The sequence below is a fragment of the Manis pentadactyla genome, chromosome 12, assembly GCF_030020395.1.
Source record: "Manis pentadactyla isolate mManPen7 chromosome 12, mManPen7.hap1, whole genome shotgun sequence".
NCBI classification, from domain to species: domain Eukaryota; kingdom Metazoa; phylum Chordata; class Mammalia; order Pholidota; family Manidae; genus Manis; species Manis pentadactyla.
This window is the reverse complement of record NC_080030.1, coordinates 42,206,282-42,218,667: the sequence shown is the minus strand read 5'-3', so window position 1 is coordinate 42,218,667 and position 12,386 is coordinate 42,206,282. Positions and strand designations below refer to the sequence as shown.

General features: G+C 39.6%; 1 protein-coding gene across 3 annotated transcripts in view; it reads left to right on the top strand.

The window, feature by feature from the left end:
• ESR1 (estrogen receptor 1) overlaps positions 1-12,386 on the top strand; it is a 319,262-nt gene that overhangs the window by 89,853 nt on the left and 217,023 nt on the right. The window lies entirely within an intron of this gene.

Below are 12,386 nucleotides of genomic sequence, written 5' to 3'. Positions count from 1 at the left end.
TGTTTTGTGTCCTTATTAATATTATTGTTTCCCCTAGTAGAGATTATGCTTTCCTCCTCTTATCTTCCTCCCATTTCTCTGACAGTTTCTCCCTTCTCTTCTGGTTGGACCTGGGGAGGGCTTAGGTGAATGTTTCTGGTGAAAAGCTGTGCCCTTTGTGGGCAGGTATGCCCTGGGTTGGGTTTGGAAGGTCTCAGGGCGCCCACATGGCTGGGTGCTGAGTTAGACATTGCCTGACTGTACGCTGGTGCCTGGATTTGCCCCCCACATGCCCCCTGTCCTTCCACACGCAAGCTGTGGGCCATATTCTATTCCGTGTTCCATTTCCAGGGATACTTACAGCAGAAGAAATAGCAGGAAGGTGCAGGTTGGCCCAAAGGTTACCAAGGGCAATCTGTTGGGGCATCTGAACATACCCCATCCCCTCCGGCCTCCTCCAAGGATGTTAGAGCATCCCACGGACAAGCAGGTCTAGCCTGAGTTTCAACTTAAAAGACAAACAATAAACAAAACTTTAAAGAGCTTAAATATATCAATAATTCAAATTGATTTCATTTGTTTTAATTCAGGGTTAAAATGGAAGGAGAAAGATAATTTATTCGACCCACTTAAAAAAAAAGTGTTAGGACAAAGTATAACGATTAAGTCTTATCACACAACATTTTAAACTCCTTGATGTGAAGGAAGGCACTGGTATGATGTGAATTCCATAACCTTATGGTAGACTCCAGAAACGATTTTCTTTTCCATTTAATTTTCAGTTCTTTTATTGCAAATTAATGCGACTGAATTTCAATGGGCACTAATGAGACTGCTCCTTGGTGGATTATTTACTGCCTTGCTGCTAATTACAAAGTGAGCATGGTCAAATAAAGCGGTGATCACATTTTATTCAAGATTGTTCATCATCCCAGTGGCGAATAGTATCACTATAATATGCTCCAGCTTAAACTTTTTGCATTAGATGATATTCACATACTTTTAGAATGATGAAAAAAAATGACACAAAAGTTTCAAAAATTAAGTAAAAAATCACACGCATGGGATTCTGAGTAGAAATTTCGGTTTGGAATGATTTTTCTTGTGCATTTGTCTCCCATAACACCCTTCCTCTTTTGTTTGTATTCTGCCTCTTATTACCCAGGCAGCGAGGATAGGGTCTCCGCAAGTGTTGTTTCTAATGGATAGATGTTATTTAGTATTTTTCCCCATCTCAGTTTTTTTCCTGTTTGAATAACTCTGGGTAAAAAGAAAAGAATTGATTAGACTTTTTAAGGAACAGTTAATTGTCTTCAGTAGTTGTTAAGTTTTGGGAGCGAAAGGCAGTGTTGTCAAACTGCTGTCATGACCCAGGGGATCTTGAAATCTAAACTGTGAGTCTAGGATATTTTTAAAGGACTAGGATAGAAAAGAATGTGATAGAAAATATCAGAGTGCATAACATTTAGTAAAGGTGGATTTTGTTTCCTGAAAATTTGTGTTAATTATATATGCTTAGGTGCTGATGGATGTAAAATGTATTTCTTACTGTGAGTTGAGGTCAGAGAAGTCTGAAAGTTGCTGGCCTAAAATGTTATGTTGGTAGAAAACAAAAAATTCACAGAAGTTGTTTTAGACACACAAACCAAAAGCTATTTTGATTATCTTTATTTTTCCCCTATAAATTAGTTGGTGTCTTTAGGTCAGTTAGATTACGCTTTCCTATTTCTGATTCTTAAGTTTTCCATTTGTAAAATGGTGCTATCGTGTGGGTCATCCACTTGGGTGTCCCACTAGGACGTTAAGAGAATTTATGTGAAGTTCACATCATTTATCATTAAGATACTATGGTTACTTCTATTGGTCACAATTTGCAGTCATATCTATGATGAATACAGATAATAGATAAACTGCCCTGGGCATACACTAATGTGAGGAATATTGTCACATGTCCCAACAAATTGTTATTAAGAGGGAATAAATGCATAAACAGACAAGCTGTGACTTTGCAGGATGTATCTCACTTAAAATTTCGTGATGAAGGCAGCTAGGTGCCACTTACCCTGGGCTCCTTTTTAGTGTTCACACAACTTTAGGAAGTTTGAATAAAATTGAAGATGAAACAATTATATCCACTCTGTTTTTTAAAATTCAGATTAGGTATTGAATGCTCCGTGCTTATTTCAGTTTTAATTATGCACTATTTTTAAAGACTAAATATTGCCCACTTGTCCACAAAGCTTGCTAAACATACAAACCAGAATTCTGTCTTACAGTCAGTGCCCTAATAATTTGTATACATACGTTGAATGGCTCTCTTGTCCTTTGGTGATCATTTAAAACTATTTCTGAACTTTGAACAAGGCTCTTCTCTAGGGAGAGATCTGAATAGCTAATTTTCAAGCTCCCAATGACTCTTGCCTTGTATTTAGTTGAGATTTTAGCACCCTTTCTTTCTGTTCTTACTTTTCTCATTCATTTAAGTCATTACTGTTTACCTGACACTTTGGGTTCATCTAAGAGTGGTGGAAGAAGCCGCGTATTTCCTTGGGAATGAATGTATTTTAGGTTGAAAATGGAATCATGTCTTCAATCCCATTTCATTTGCGCCTACTCCATGTGGCTGCTTGGTAGAAAGCCCCGGAAGGAGAATTGGCATTTATTCTCATCTTCTTTCTCACACTCAGTTAATGTGAATCCCTAGATTACTTTTGTGAATGTATTTACTATATGACATTCTCATGTGGGAAAATTCAAGTTCAGCCTTTTGGTTTCTTATTGTTCCAAGGATATAAAAGAGGGGGGCAAGAAATGGCAATGGCAGGAATAATAGATATCAGGAAAAACTATAAAAGATGTCAAACTTTCCATTAATGACAAGACATGAGTAATTTTGTCAAGTGAGATAGCATGTGAGCTATGCAGACATTCCATATTTTAATTATCTCATTCACATATTAATATTTGTTTTGGTGCTTTTCTCAGTTAAAAAGAAGGGAAGAACAGATTTAACTGGTCAAGCATTTCACTACAAATATAGATTGATGAAAATATGACATAATATTCTGTGCAAGCCAAATTTAAATAAAATCTTTATCATCATCTGCAGCTGGCTTACCATAAGGAACATTTATTTTATAGACATATATATTTTAAAAGCCAAAAGCATGATTACATGAAAATAGTTTTACCTGAAGATATGAATTTTGATATTTTTCTCTAAAATGCATATTCTGCACAAACCTCATTCATCTAATGCCTGCCTGTGACTTCAGTATTCAACCACCCAAAGTGAAAGTGTAAGGGATTTCATAGAAAGGAGGCAGTCCATCAAACGGATCTAGTAGTTTTATTTTATATTTTAAACTCTGCCAATGAATTGAGGCATACTGTCATTTTCTTAAAAAGGTATGGCTTCTTTGATCCCTGAAACATACCCTCATGCTGCCCTCTGAAATCTGAGGACTTGACTGGGCTGGAGGCGAAGGGGTAGCCCCTTTATGATATTCTTGGTCTCATGAGGGGAGAAACCATAATTCTTAGTTCTGCACCTTGGAGGATACTATTGGGAGTAATCAAGGAAGTTTTGCATTAATGCGTAATGTTTTCAATTGTGTGTATAATTTTTAGACCCTCTTAAAATATGAAGGAGAGAAAGACAATGATTTTGGCCTCAGCTGGTGAAATTTTATGTGAGTTAATAAACTAGTAATTTTGAGAAGCTAGGTCAGATAAGAAATGCCGTGACTGACACTTGGAAGTGATATGGTGGTGTGAGGGTGGGACCCCCAGTGCCAGTGGGGGCACTGGTGGTGAGGAGGAGGACGATGCTGGTGGCAGCAATAAAGTGCTGGAGTCAGTTTGGGTAGGTAGTGTTTCTAGATGCCTGTTGTGTAGCCTGGAGAAATTTATCCTATGTGGAAATCAAATCCTTTCATGTCTTCACTCATTTTTGTGTAGTTATAATGAGTCAAAATTTTCCATCATGTTATTATCACTAATACTAATACCATAAATCTAGTAAGTGCTTATAGTCACCAACCCAGATAATCAAGAAAATGCAAACAAACCTGGATTTCTTTTTAGTTTGTGTCATCTCTGAAAGTTTTAGAGGGACAAATGGCATCCTTACTTTGCTCCCCATAACATCTACTTTAGTCACACATGTCATTTTAATGAGATAGTAGCTACTTTGCCTTTTAATTTTCTGCTTTCTGAAACTCCTATGAATTATTGCTTTTGAAAATCATAGATGTTCACTGAAGTTCGTAAAGTTAATTAAGAACTGTTTGGGGCTAGATATTTCCAAACCAGCCCTCAACAAACTCAGATGGGGTTTTTCTTTTTGAGAGTTCCCCAAATGTTGTCAACTGCAAGGAGAGCAAAGGACCTCTGCAGTTTAATGTGCAGACGCTCGCCACCAGCTCAGAAGCTGCAGGGCTGTCTGCACCGGAGGTCACCGCTCCTGGGTTCCATCTCAGGCTGCTTCTCCAGGCCGGGCTATTTCTGCCTTCTCCCAAATATTCGTGTGTAGGGCCCCAGCTGCTGACGGGTGCTTGCCAGGCACTACTTTCTGGGCAGTTTTCTTGGCACCTTGACTCACTTTTCTCCCATAGAGACTTGGGATTTCTTCTAAGATCCTGAAAGTAAAAGACAATTCTTTTGGTTTCCTGCAGCTAAGTGATGTTAGTAAGAAGCGTTCTTGCATTGGCATACCTCCTCTTTCCTTTGCTGCTCTTTTTTTTCCTAATAGTTCCTTCTCATATTTTCTTGTTACTTTGCTTTGTTTTCTAATGTTCTTCCATTCAACTCTTTTTGGCTTTTTTCCCCCATTGAGCTTTCTTTTTTCTTTTCTGTTTTAGTTGTTCCATCTCTGTATTCCCAGATTTTTCCTTCCACCTTTTCTGGTTTATTTCTTTATCGACCTGTTTCATCTAGTTTTTAATGAGACTTGAAACAGGGCTTAACAGAGTTCCCACCTACACAGGAAGACCAGTGGTGTAAGAATATGACTTTAATCATTCAGAGTGGCATTCACTACATTAAAAATTTCAAAAATGATTTTTTTTTGTCCCTTAGGATAGGAGCTTAAATCTAACAAAATCAGGACAAAAATTTCACTGAGTGGAATTGCTTCTACAGCTCATTCATTCATTCATTTGGCTGCCTTGTTCCAGACTGTATAGCTCATCAATGGCATAGATGAAATAAAATGTGTTTTTGTATTCTTAGCAGTTCATATATCAGTGTTAGCATATAGCAGCCAGGATTCTTATTGCACGAGTAGGTGAAATCCTAAGGCCACAATTATTCTGCACATGTATCTACTATGGAGGAAGTGCAGCCCTGGCTGTTGTCCCCGCTGTGGACCACAGGTTTCAGGAGTTCTAGATCCATGTGAATTTACCCAAAGTCTTTTAAACCGACTGTCAACAAAAGCACCCCTGATCAGTCACAGGTGCATCCAAGATTCATGTCTTTCAAGAAGACATTTTAATTTTTTTTTGTTTTGGTAAAACTTTCACAGTATAACATTGTCAGAAACGGAATTGTTTTGAAGGGTCCTGTATGCTTGCTTGCTCTGACTTCTGCTTTTTTGGGAAGATCTTATAATTAATTTTTGTGGGAATATTCCGAGCAATTCAGAAAGGATGTACATTCTACTGTGAGTACAAGACCCAATTTAGTTACATGAAGTTTTTCTTTAGTTTATCTGAAAAATCTTATGGGACCTTTAGAAGCTGCTTTCCTTTCTAATAGATGGAATCTCTGAGCACTGGTTCAGACATAGACCATATCTTATTTATTCATTGCAGTATTTCTCTCAGCCCCTAGCAAAGCACATGGCACATGAATGTCATGAGGAGCTTTTAGCTGAAGCTTGGGCTGGTGGTGGCCAGGAAGCACCAGTTATATTGCTCTGCTCAGGTCTCTTGCAGGTTGAAAGGCCATTCAGGTGGGGATCTTTAGAAGGGATTTAGAGGCTGTGGGGAGTTCGTAAATTCCCTTTTCCCCCAGAATTAAAGTAGAAAGAAGGACTACAGGGGCATAAAGCATCCCGAATACAGTCGATGCCCATTATTCTTAGATTCTGTATTTAAGAATTTACCTACTTGCTAAAATGTATTTGTAACCCCAAATCAATACTCGTGGCACTCTCCTGTGAGTCACCCCACATGCATGTTCCCAGCCCAGGCCAGGCAGGGTGCCAAGGTCTGCTTGTTTCAGCTCTCCTACTGTGAACGAGGGAACTGCTGGGGGTCTACTAGTGCCATGGTGCTTGCATTTTTGTGCTTTCCTTGGTATTTTGCTGTTTCAAATGCACCCCCCCAAGCACGGTGCTGCTGGGCTGTCTACCATTCCCACGAGCAGGAAGCCGGTGTGATGTGTCTGATGGAGATGTGTGTGTTAGAGAAGCTCCGTGCAGGCACGAGCCAGTTGTTGCCTGTGAGCTCAGTGTTAGTGAATCAAAAATACAGTTAAATAAGCTGTCTTAAAACAGAAGCACACATGCAACAAAGCTGTGTATTGATTGATTGATGAAAATCGTTACGACCAGAGACCCATTTCCCCAGGAGCCGTGGCTTCATATTTGCCAGTTCATTGCGGTAACTTTATGGAACATGACTACGGCAAATAATGAGCATTGCTTGTATGTAATAGAGTGAGTGAAGCACAGGTTTGGGAGCTGGGCAGTTTGCGTTTCTGGCTTGACTCCTGCCTACTAGTCATCTCTGGCTCAGCGTACCTCAGTTTACTCACCTGTAAAATGCCAGTCAAAATAGGACCTACGTCTCTCTGTTGTGAAGATTGAGTTCATAGATGTCAGGGGCGATTATTTTTTTTTTATTACTTCTTCAGAAGAGAATTGGCAATTCTGTGCTGAAGAAGGAGAGATCTTTAAGAGTCTGGAATGTTTGTAAGTTCCCTATATTTGTTTATTTTGCCTTCAAGGGACCAACTTTAATACCGTATTGTGGTTAGAAGTTAAACTTTTCCAACCTAAAGGAAGCAGGAAGCTAGTATTTCTTGAAATGCTTAATGTATGCCAGGTACTTCGCTAGAAAAACAAAACAAAAGTACCTGCAATAAACTCCAAATAAGTAAAAATAAATACATCAATAAAAAAGTGAGGGGCATTAAGCATTGTGGACTGAAGCGATCCCAGAGAAGGAAGTAGTTGAAACTGAGGTAAGCAGTTTATGGAGAAGCTACGATGGGCGGAGGGAAGGAGAGAATTTCTCTGTGGTTTGGAAAAAGGGAAAACAGGGAAGGAAGGACAGAAGCTAAGATTATAGAGCATCTACAAAACTGGATTTTCAACCTGATTGTGCATTAGAATCAAGGATGATTTCAGAATCACCCAGGTGATTAATAAACCACTGAGACCTGGGCCTTATCTCAGCAGTTTTTATAATTGCTCTGGGGTTGAAGCAGGAATAAGCAATTAACAAAGCAGAACCAAACAGAACGACTCTGAGGCTTTTCTCGCATGTAGTCCATGCATGTGCCCTGTCTTGCCTTCTCTGAGAGTTACCACATTTAACCTCCCTGCAACTGTGTGTCATGCGGTAAGGAGAGGTCCCACGGAGCGCCACTGAGGTTTTTGCTGATTTGTAACCCTGAGGAGGGCTTTTCAAACCCAGGTCTGCTTGGTTTTCTGAGTGTTCATTCCGCTAAACCGTGTGGGTTTCAGGAGCAGATGGTAAAAGGGGTGCAGAGGACTAACATACCGCTGCTCCCACCCTACTCCTCATCTTCCAAAGCAGGATTCGAAGTAGGCAGACACTCTGGATATTGCCTAGATACAAAGAAGGCAAATCCAAAAGAACATGAGGCTGCAGACTTTTGCCACAGGATATGATGACGAAAGTAGGAAGCAACCTATGGGATGGCTACCAGTACGCACCTGTGCCCATGAGTCTGCATGGTCAGGTTTTCCTTAAGGGTTTAGATAATTGAAGGTAGTTGAAGCACTTGAGCCTCCCCAGTAGGGTTCTTTTCTTTTAGTTCGCCAGATGGTTGCCAAGCACCAGGCTGTAGTGTTGTTTACACAACTTTAAACCCCTAAATATCAGTACAGTTGATTGGTTGCACCAAATTTCCAATCGCATGTTTGGTTAAGTTCCTTGAAGTCTATTGTGGACAAACTAAAGCTTTCCTGGTATACTCTTTTCTGTTATAAAGTATTTGCAGAATTCTTTCGGCAAATAGGATGTGTGCTATTTTTAATGACCTCCCCAATTTGGCATTTTTAGAATACTCATTTACCGATAAGGGAAATGGGCATCCAGGCACTCCACCCTGGCATGTAAGCCCAGGGCACCGTCTGGTATGGCTTTCCCATATTGCTCAGTTCTCAAGGCTGCTCTTTTCCTCGTGTGATTCTGCCAGAGTCAGCAACTAACAGCAAGTCTTTGGAGCCTCAGAAACATGTATAAATGTACCTGCTTTGGTAAGAAGTGAACATGGTCTTCTCCAGTGCTCACAGGACTTGAAATTCAGGTTCTAGGCTCCACACAATGAGGAACTGTCAACCCACTGGCCCAGAGCTCTCTGGTTCTTTGTTCTTTGTTTTTGATGATCAGCAATTGCGATTGATGAAATCAGAGTTGCTTTTCTATAATGAATTCAATCCTCTTCTAACAAGGCTGTGTTTGACATTAGTAAATGGCTAACAAAGTAACTAGGTAACTTGTAGAAGTGATCACAGTTTCTAGTGTTTCTTTATTGAACTATTGTAGTTAACAGAAATGCCATACCTGTCATTTTCTAGTACATCTTAAAAACAGGCAAGGAGTTTCTCCTTAAATGTCTCTCGTGTCATTCTCTTGTTTCTCTAACACACTCCATGCTCTCTCTTATTGCTGGCATAAGTTCCTCACTGGTTTTTCAGCTTTTGAGTTTTAAAACTCAGTTTTTCAGTTTGCTTACTGCCTGAAGTATATACTTGATTTTGTCCCTTTTCTGCTTATAAGCTATCCATGGCTCCTCACTAGTCACAGAATGTATGGATATTCTGCAGTGTGGGACTCAAAGCCCTTATAATCTGACTCCAGCTAATCTCTAGTCACTCCATGAAGTTCTTGTTCAAAACCCTATTGAAATGGCACTTGGCTACTTCTATTCTTCACAAGCATCGCCACCTCTGACATGTACTTTTCTTTTTCTTCTTGTCACCTCTCTGTTAGGCTGATTCTACACAGAAGTCAAGGTTCAGCTCAGATGCCACCTCTACCAGGTGGGCTTTCCACTTGGCATTCTTTCAGGTCTTCACTGTGTACATGAATAGAACCTTCTTTGGTAGCTCTGTTATGGAAATCTGTGTTGCCATTGGGTTTCAGTCCTGGGCAAGTTCACTGTAGATTCAGTGAAACCAAGGAATGACAATGGAACATTCTTGGGATAAAAGGGTTTATTACCTGGCTTGTTCTCCTGGCAATAGGTGGAGCACTAGAATTACGTCTGCGTCCAACAGTCTGCAGGTCTCTAATCCTTCCTCTCTGCCTCTGCCCAGAGCACTGGGCACAGCTCTTTATATACCAGCTTATTGCCCGTGGGTGTGGAAGTAGTAGCCTGGCAATAGGCCAGTTACATACTTGATGTTAGGTTCAGGTGAGGATCCTGGCCATAGGAACTTCCATTTTCCCCACAAAATCTCCCTGGAATGCCATTCATTATGGTTGTAGATAGATTTGTCTCCCCCATATGTTTTATGGGTTACGTTAATCTTATAGGTTGGAGTAGAGTCATTTAATAGATTTTATTAGTTAATGTATGTATTCACTCACTCAGCAAGCTTAATTGATTGTTAATTATGTCCTGACTTCTGTGGTAGCTACAGAGATTGGATACCTTATCTGTTGTCAAGTTGCTTATAGTCTTGTGAGGGAGATAACTGTAGAGCTGGTTTGAAAAGCAGTGGGATAAGAATTGTCATAAAGAAGGGACTGCTAGAGATACTGGTGGGGCGCTGAATGAGAGGACCCCCATCGATGGGTGCAGAGGTCCAAGAAGGTTTGATGAAAGGAGGTTTTAGCTTGGCAAGAAGGGCAGGCAAGGCTGAGAAGAGATGCTGAGTGTTGTTCTCTGGCTCTCCCTGCGGTTCCAGCCCCGGTCCTTGACAGGATAACGTCCCAGTAATTTATAGAGCCAAATTGTTGAATGAACCAAATAAAACTCAGAGGAATAACTAATAACACCAATTGCTAGTATTTTTTGGGCATAGTGCACCAGCCCTCTTGCTAAAAGCCTTAAATGAATGATCTTGCTGAATCCTTACACCTGTAGAAACTGATACTGTGATTATTCTTATTTTTTGGATAAAGAAACTAGACTTAGAGAATGGAAGTGACTTGCCCAAGGTCACACAACCAGTAATGGAGGATTAGGGATGCTAGGTCTGGGATTTGTACCCTGGAGCTCAAGTTTTAAGCCAGTATATTATGCAAAAACAATTGATGGATGTCGTTGTCACCAATCAATTTACTTGGTGAGTTGGTTTGTTAATTCCTTGTAAAATTTTTCTATTTAGTTGTGACAATGCTTTAATCTTAGACTATGTCCCGAGGCTGCTGCTTTTAGTTTTTATGGGAAGTGGCTATTTTTATGGTGCTTTCTGAGAGCATGTTTACACATTTTTCCATTAAGTAGGAGGATGGTTTTCCATGCTAATATCAGAGGGAGCCATTAAATAAAATCCTACAAAGTATTCCTGATAGCAACCTTATGCATTGCTCTGCATGTGTGAAACCCAGTCAAGAATTTAAAATCTGAACAGAATTATAGTGCTCATTTGGTCCAATCCTCTCTTTATACAGATAAAATCATAAAATCACAGCATTTTAAATCTAGGAGGGACCTTACACATGATGTGTTCCTACCATTTAATTTTCCAAGTGAAGCAATGGAAATGTAGACAGGTGAAGTGACTTCCCCAGAGTTTCTTAGCTAGTGCAGGCAAAGCTCCAACTTCACATTGAACAAGTGGAGGCAAGACCAGCCTCTGTTCACTGAGGACAGCTTGTTTTCCACCCAGACACTGGAAACGAAGCTACCGCAGAGATACTTTGAGGGGCATTTGCACTGCCTTCTGCATAGGGGCCACGCCATACTCATTGTTACAGTTCTAGCATGTAGAGTGGAAACAAAGTGAAATGAAGGGATTGCAAAGCTGCAGTGAAGGCCAAAGTGGGTGCAGCAGCTGTGCCTGTCTGGATGGACCAGCTCTAACTGGTATATGGTCATGTGAGAATATTTAATCTCATTTTGCTGCTTCAGTTTTAAGGATCATGTGGAGACTCATTTCCTATACCTCCATTTACATTATTTCCTCTTAGTGCTAATGAATATATCTTGTTTACTTTGTGATGGAGGATTTTCTTCTTTTTCTTTTTTCTGCTTCCAGTGTTTAAAGGTTAGGAATTATTTACCATATTTCTCTGGAGACTTAGGCTGACTCTTCAGATATCTAAGCCAGTTGGGTGCTATTTTTATTCCACAATTACCAACATAAATGAATATGGGGCTTGCATTATTTCATAATAGGTATTTCACCTTAAGACTGGCAAAATTAAAGAATAATTCAGTCTGTGCTTGATCCAGTAACCAGGTTACAATAGAAATTTTTTGTAACATGGTCCCTGATTTGAAAAAATATGTGTCTTCTCTGAGGCTAATTACTAACTCCAATGTGGTTATATACTGTTTACTATTAAATTTTTCCTCTTGTAGTTTAATATTGTTCCAGGAAATGAAATGTAAGTTTAATAAGAATGGCAATTGATGGAACCATATGTCCAAAGTATAATTAATATTCCTAATAAATGTGTTAAAGGAGAGCATAGCTGATGGATTATAACTGTACTAAACCAAGATGGTTTGACACCATATATTTTATAGAAATATATATTTATTTGAATAGGATTTATAATTAAAACTGATTTTTTTTCACTTTCAATTCTTTTAATGAGTTAAAGAGCTGTTAGAGTTGGTTAAAATATATTAAAAGGTGATATTAATCTTATAATTCATAAGGTAATGAGAGCATGTAGGAATATTAAATATGCTTTTCTTAACATTTTATGGCTTTTGTACGTGTGAAAGAAAAACAGTATGAGGTGGAGAAGTTACTATAGACCTCTTGAGGTTGCCTTTCCCATTTCTCTTTTGTGAAAAATTGTTGACCAAGGTGTATTTTCTTCCGGTTGTGGAAGGGCTATCAATATCCTCTCAGCAAAACAATTTCCACCAAGACACTGGAAACAAAGCTACCGCAGAGATACTTTGAGGGGCATTTGCACTGCCTGTTGCATACTGGTGGCTCCTTGCAGACAGGCGATGCTACACACAGAAAGCATGATTAGGTCAAAGGCCACTTTTCCTAAGTCAGTATTTCTCCTCAGAAG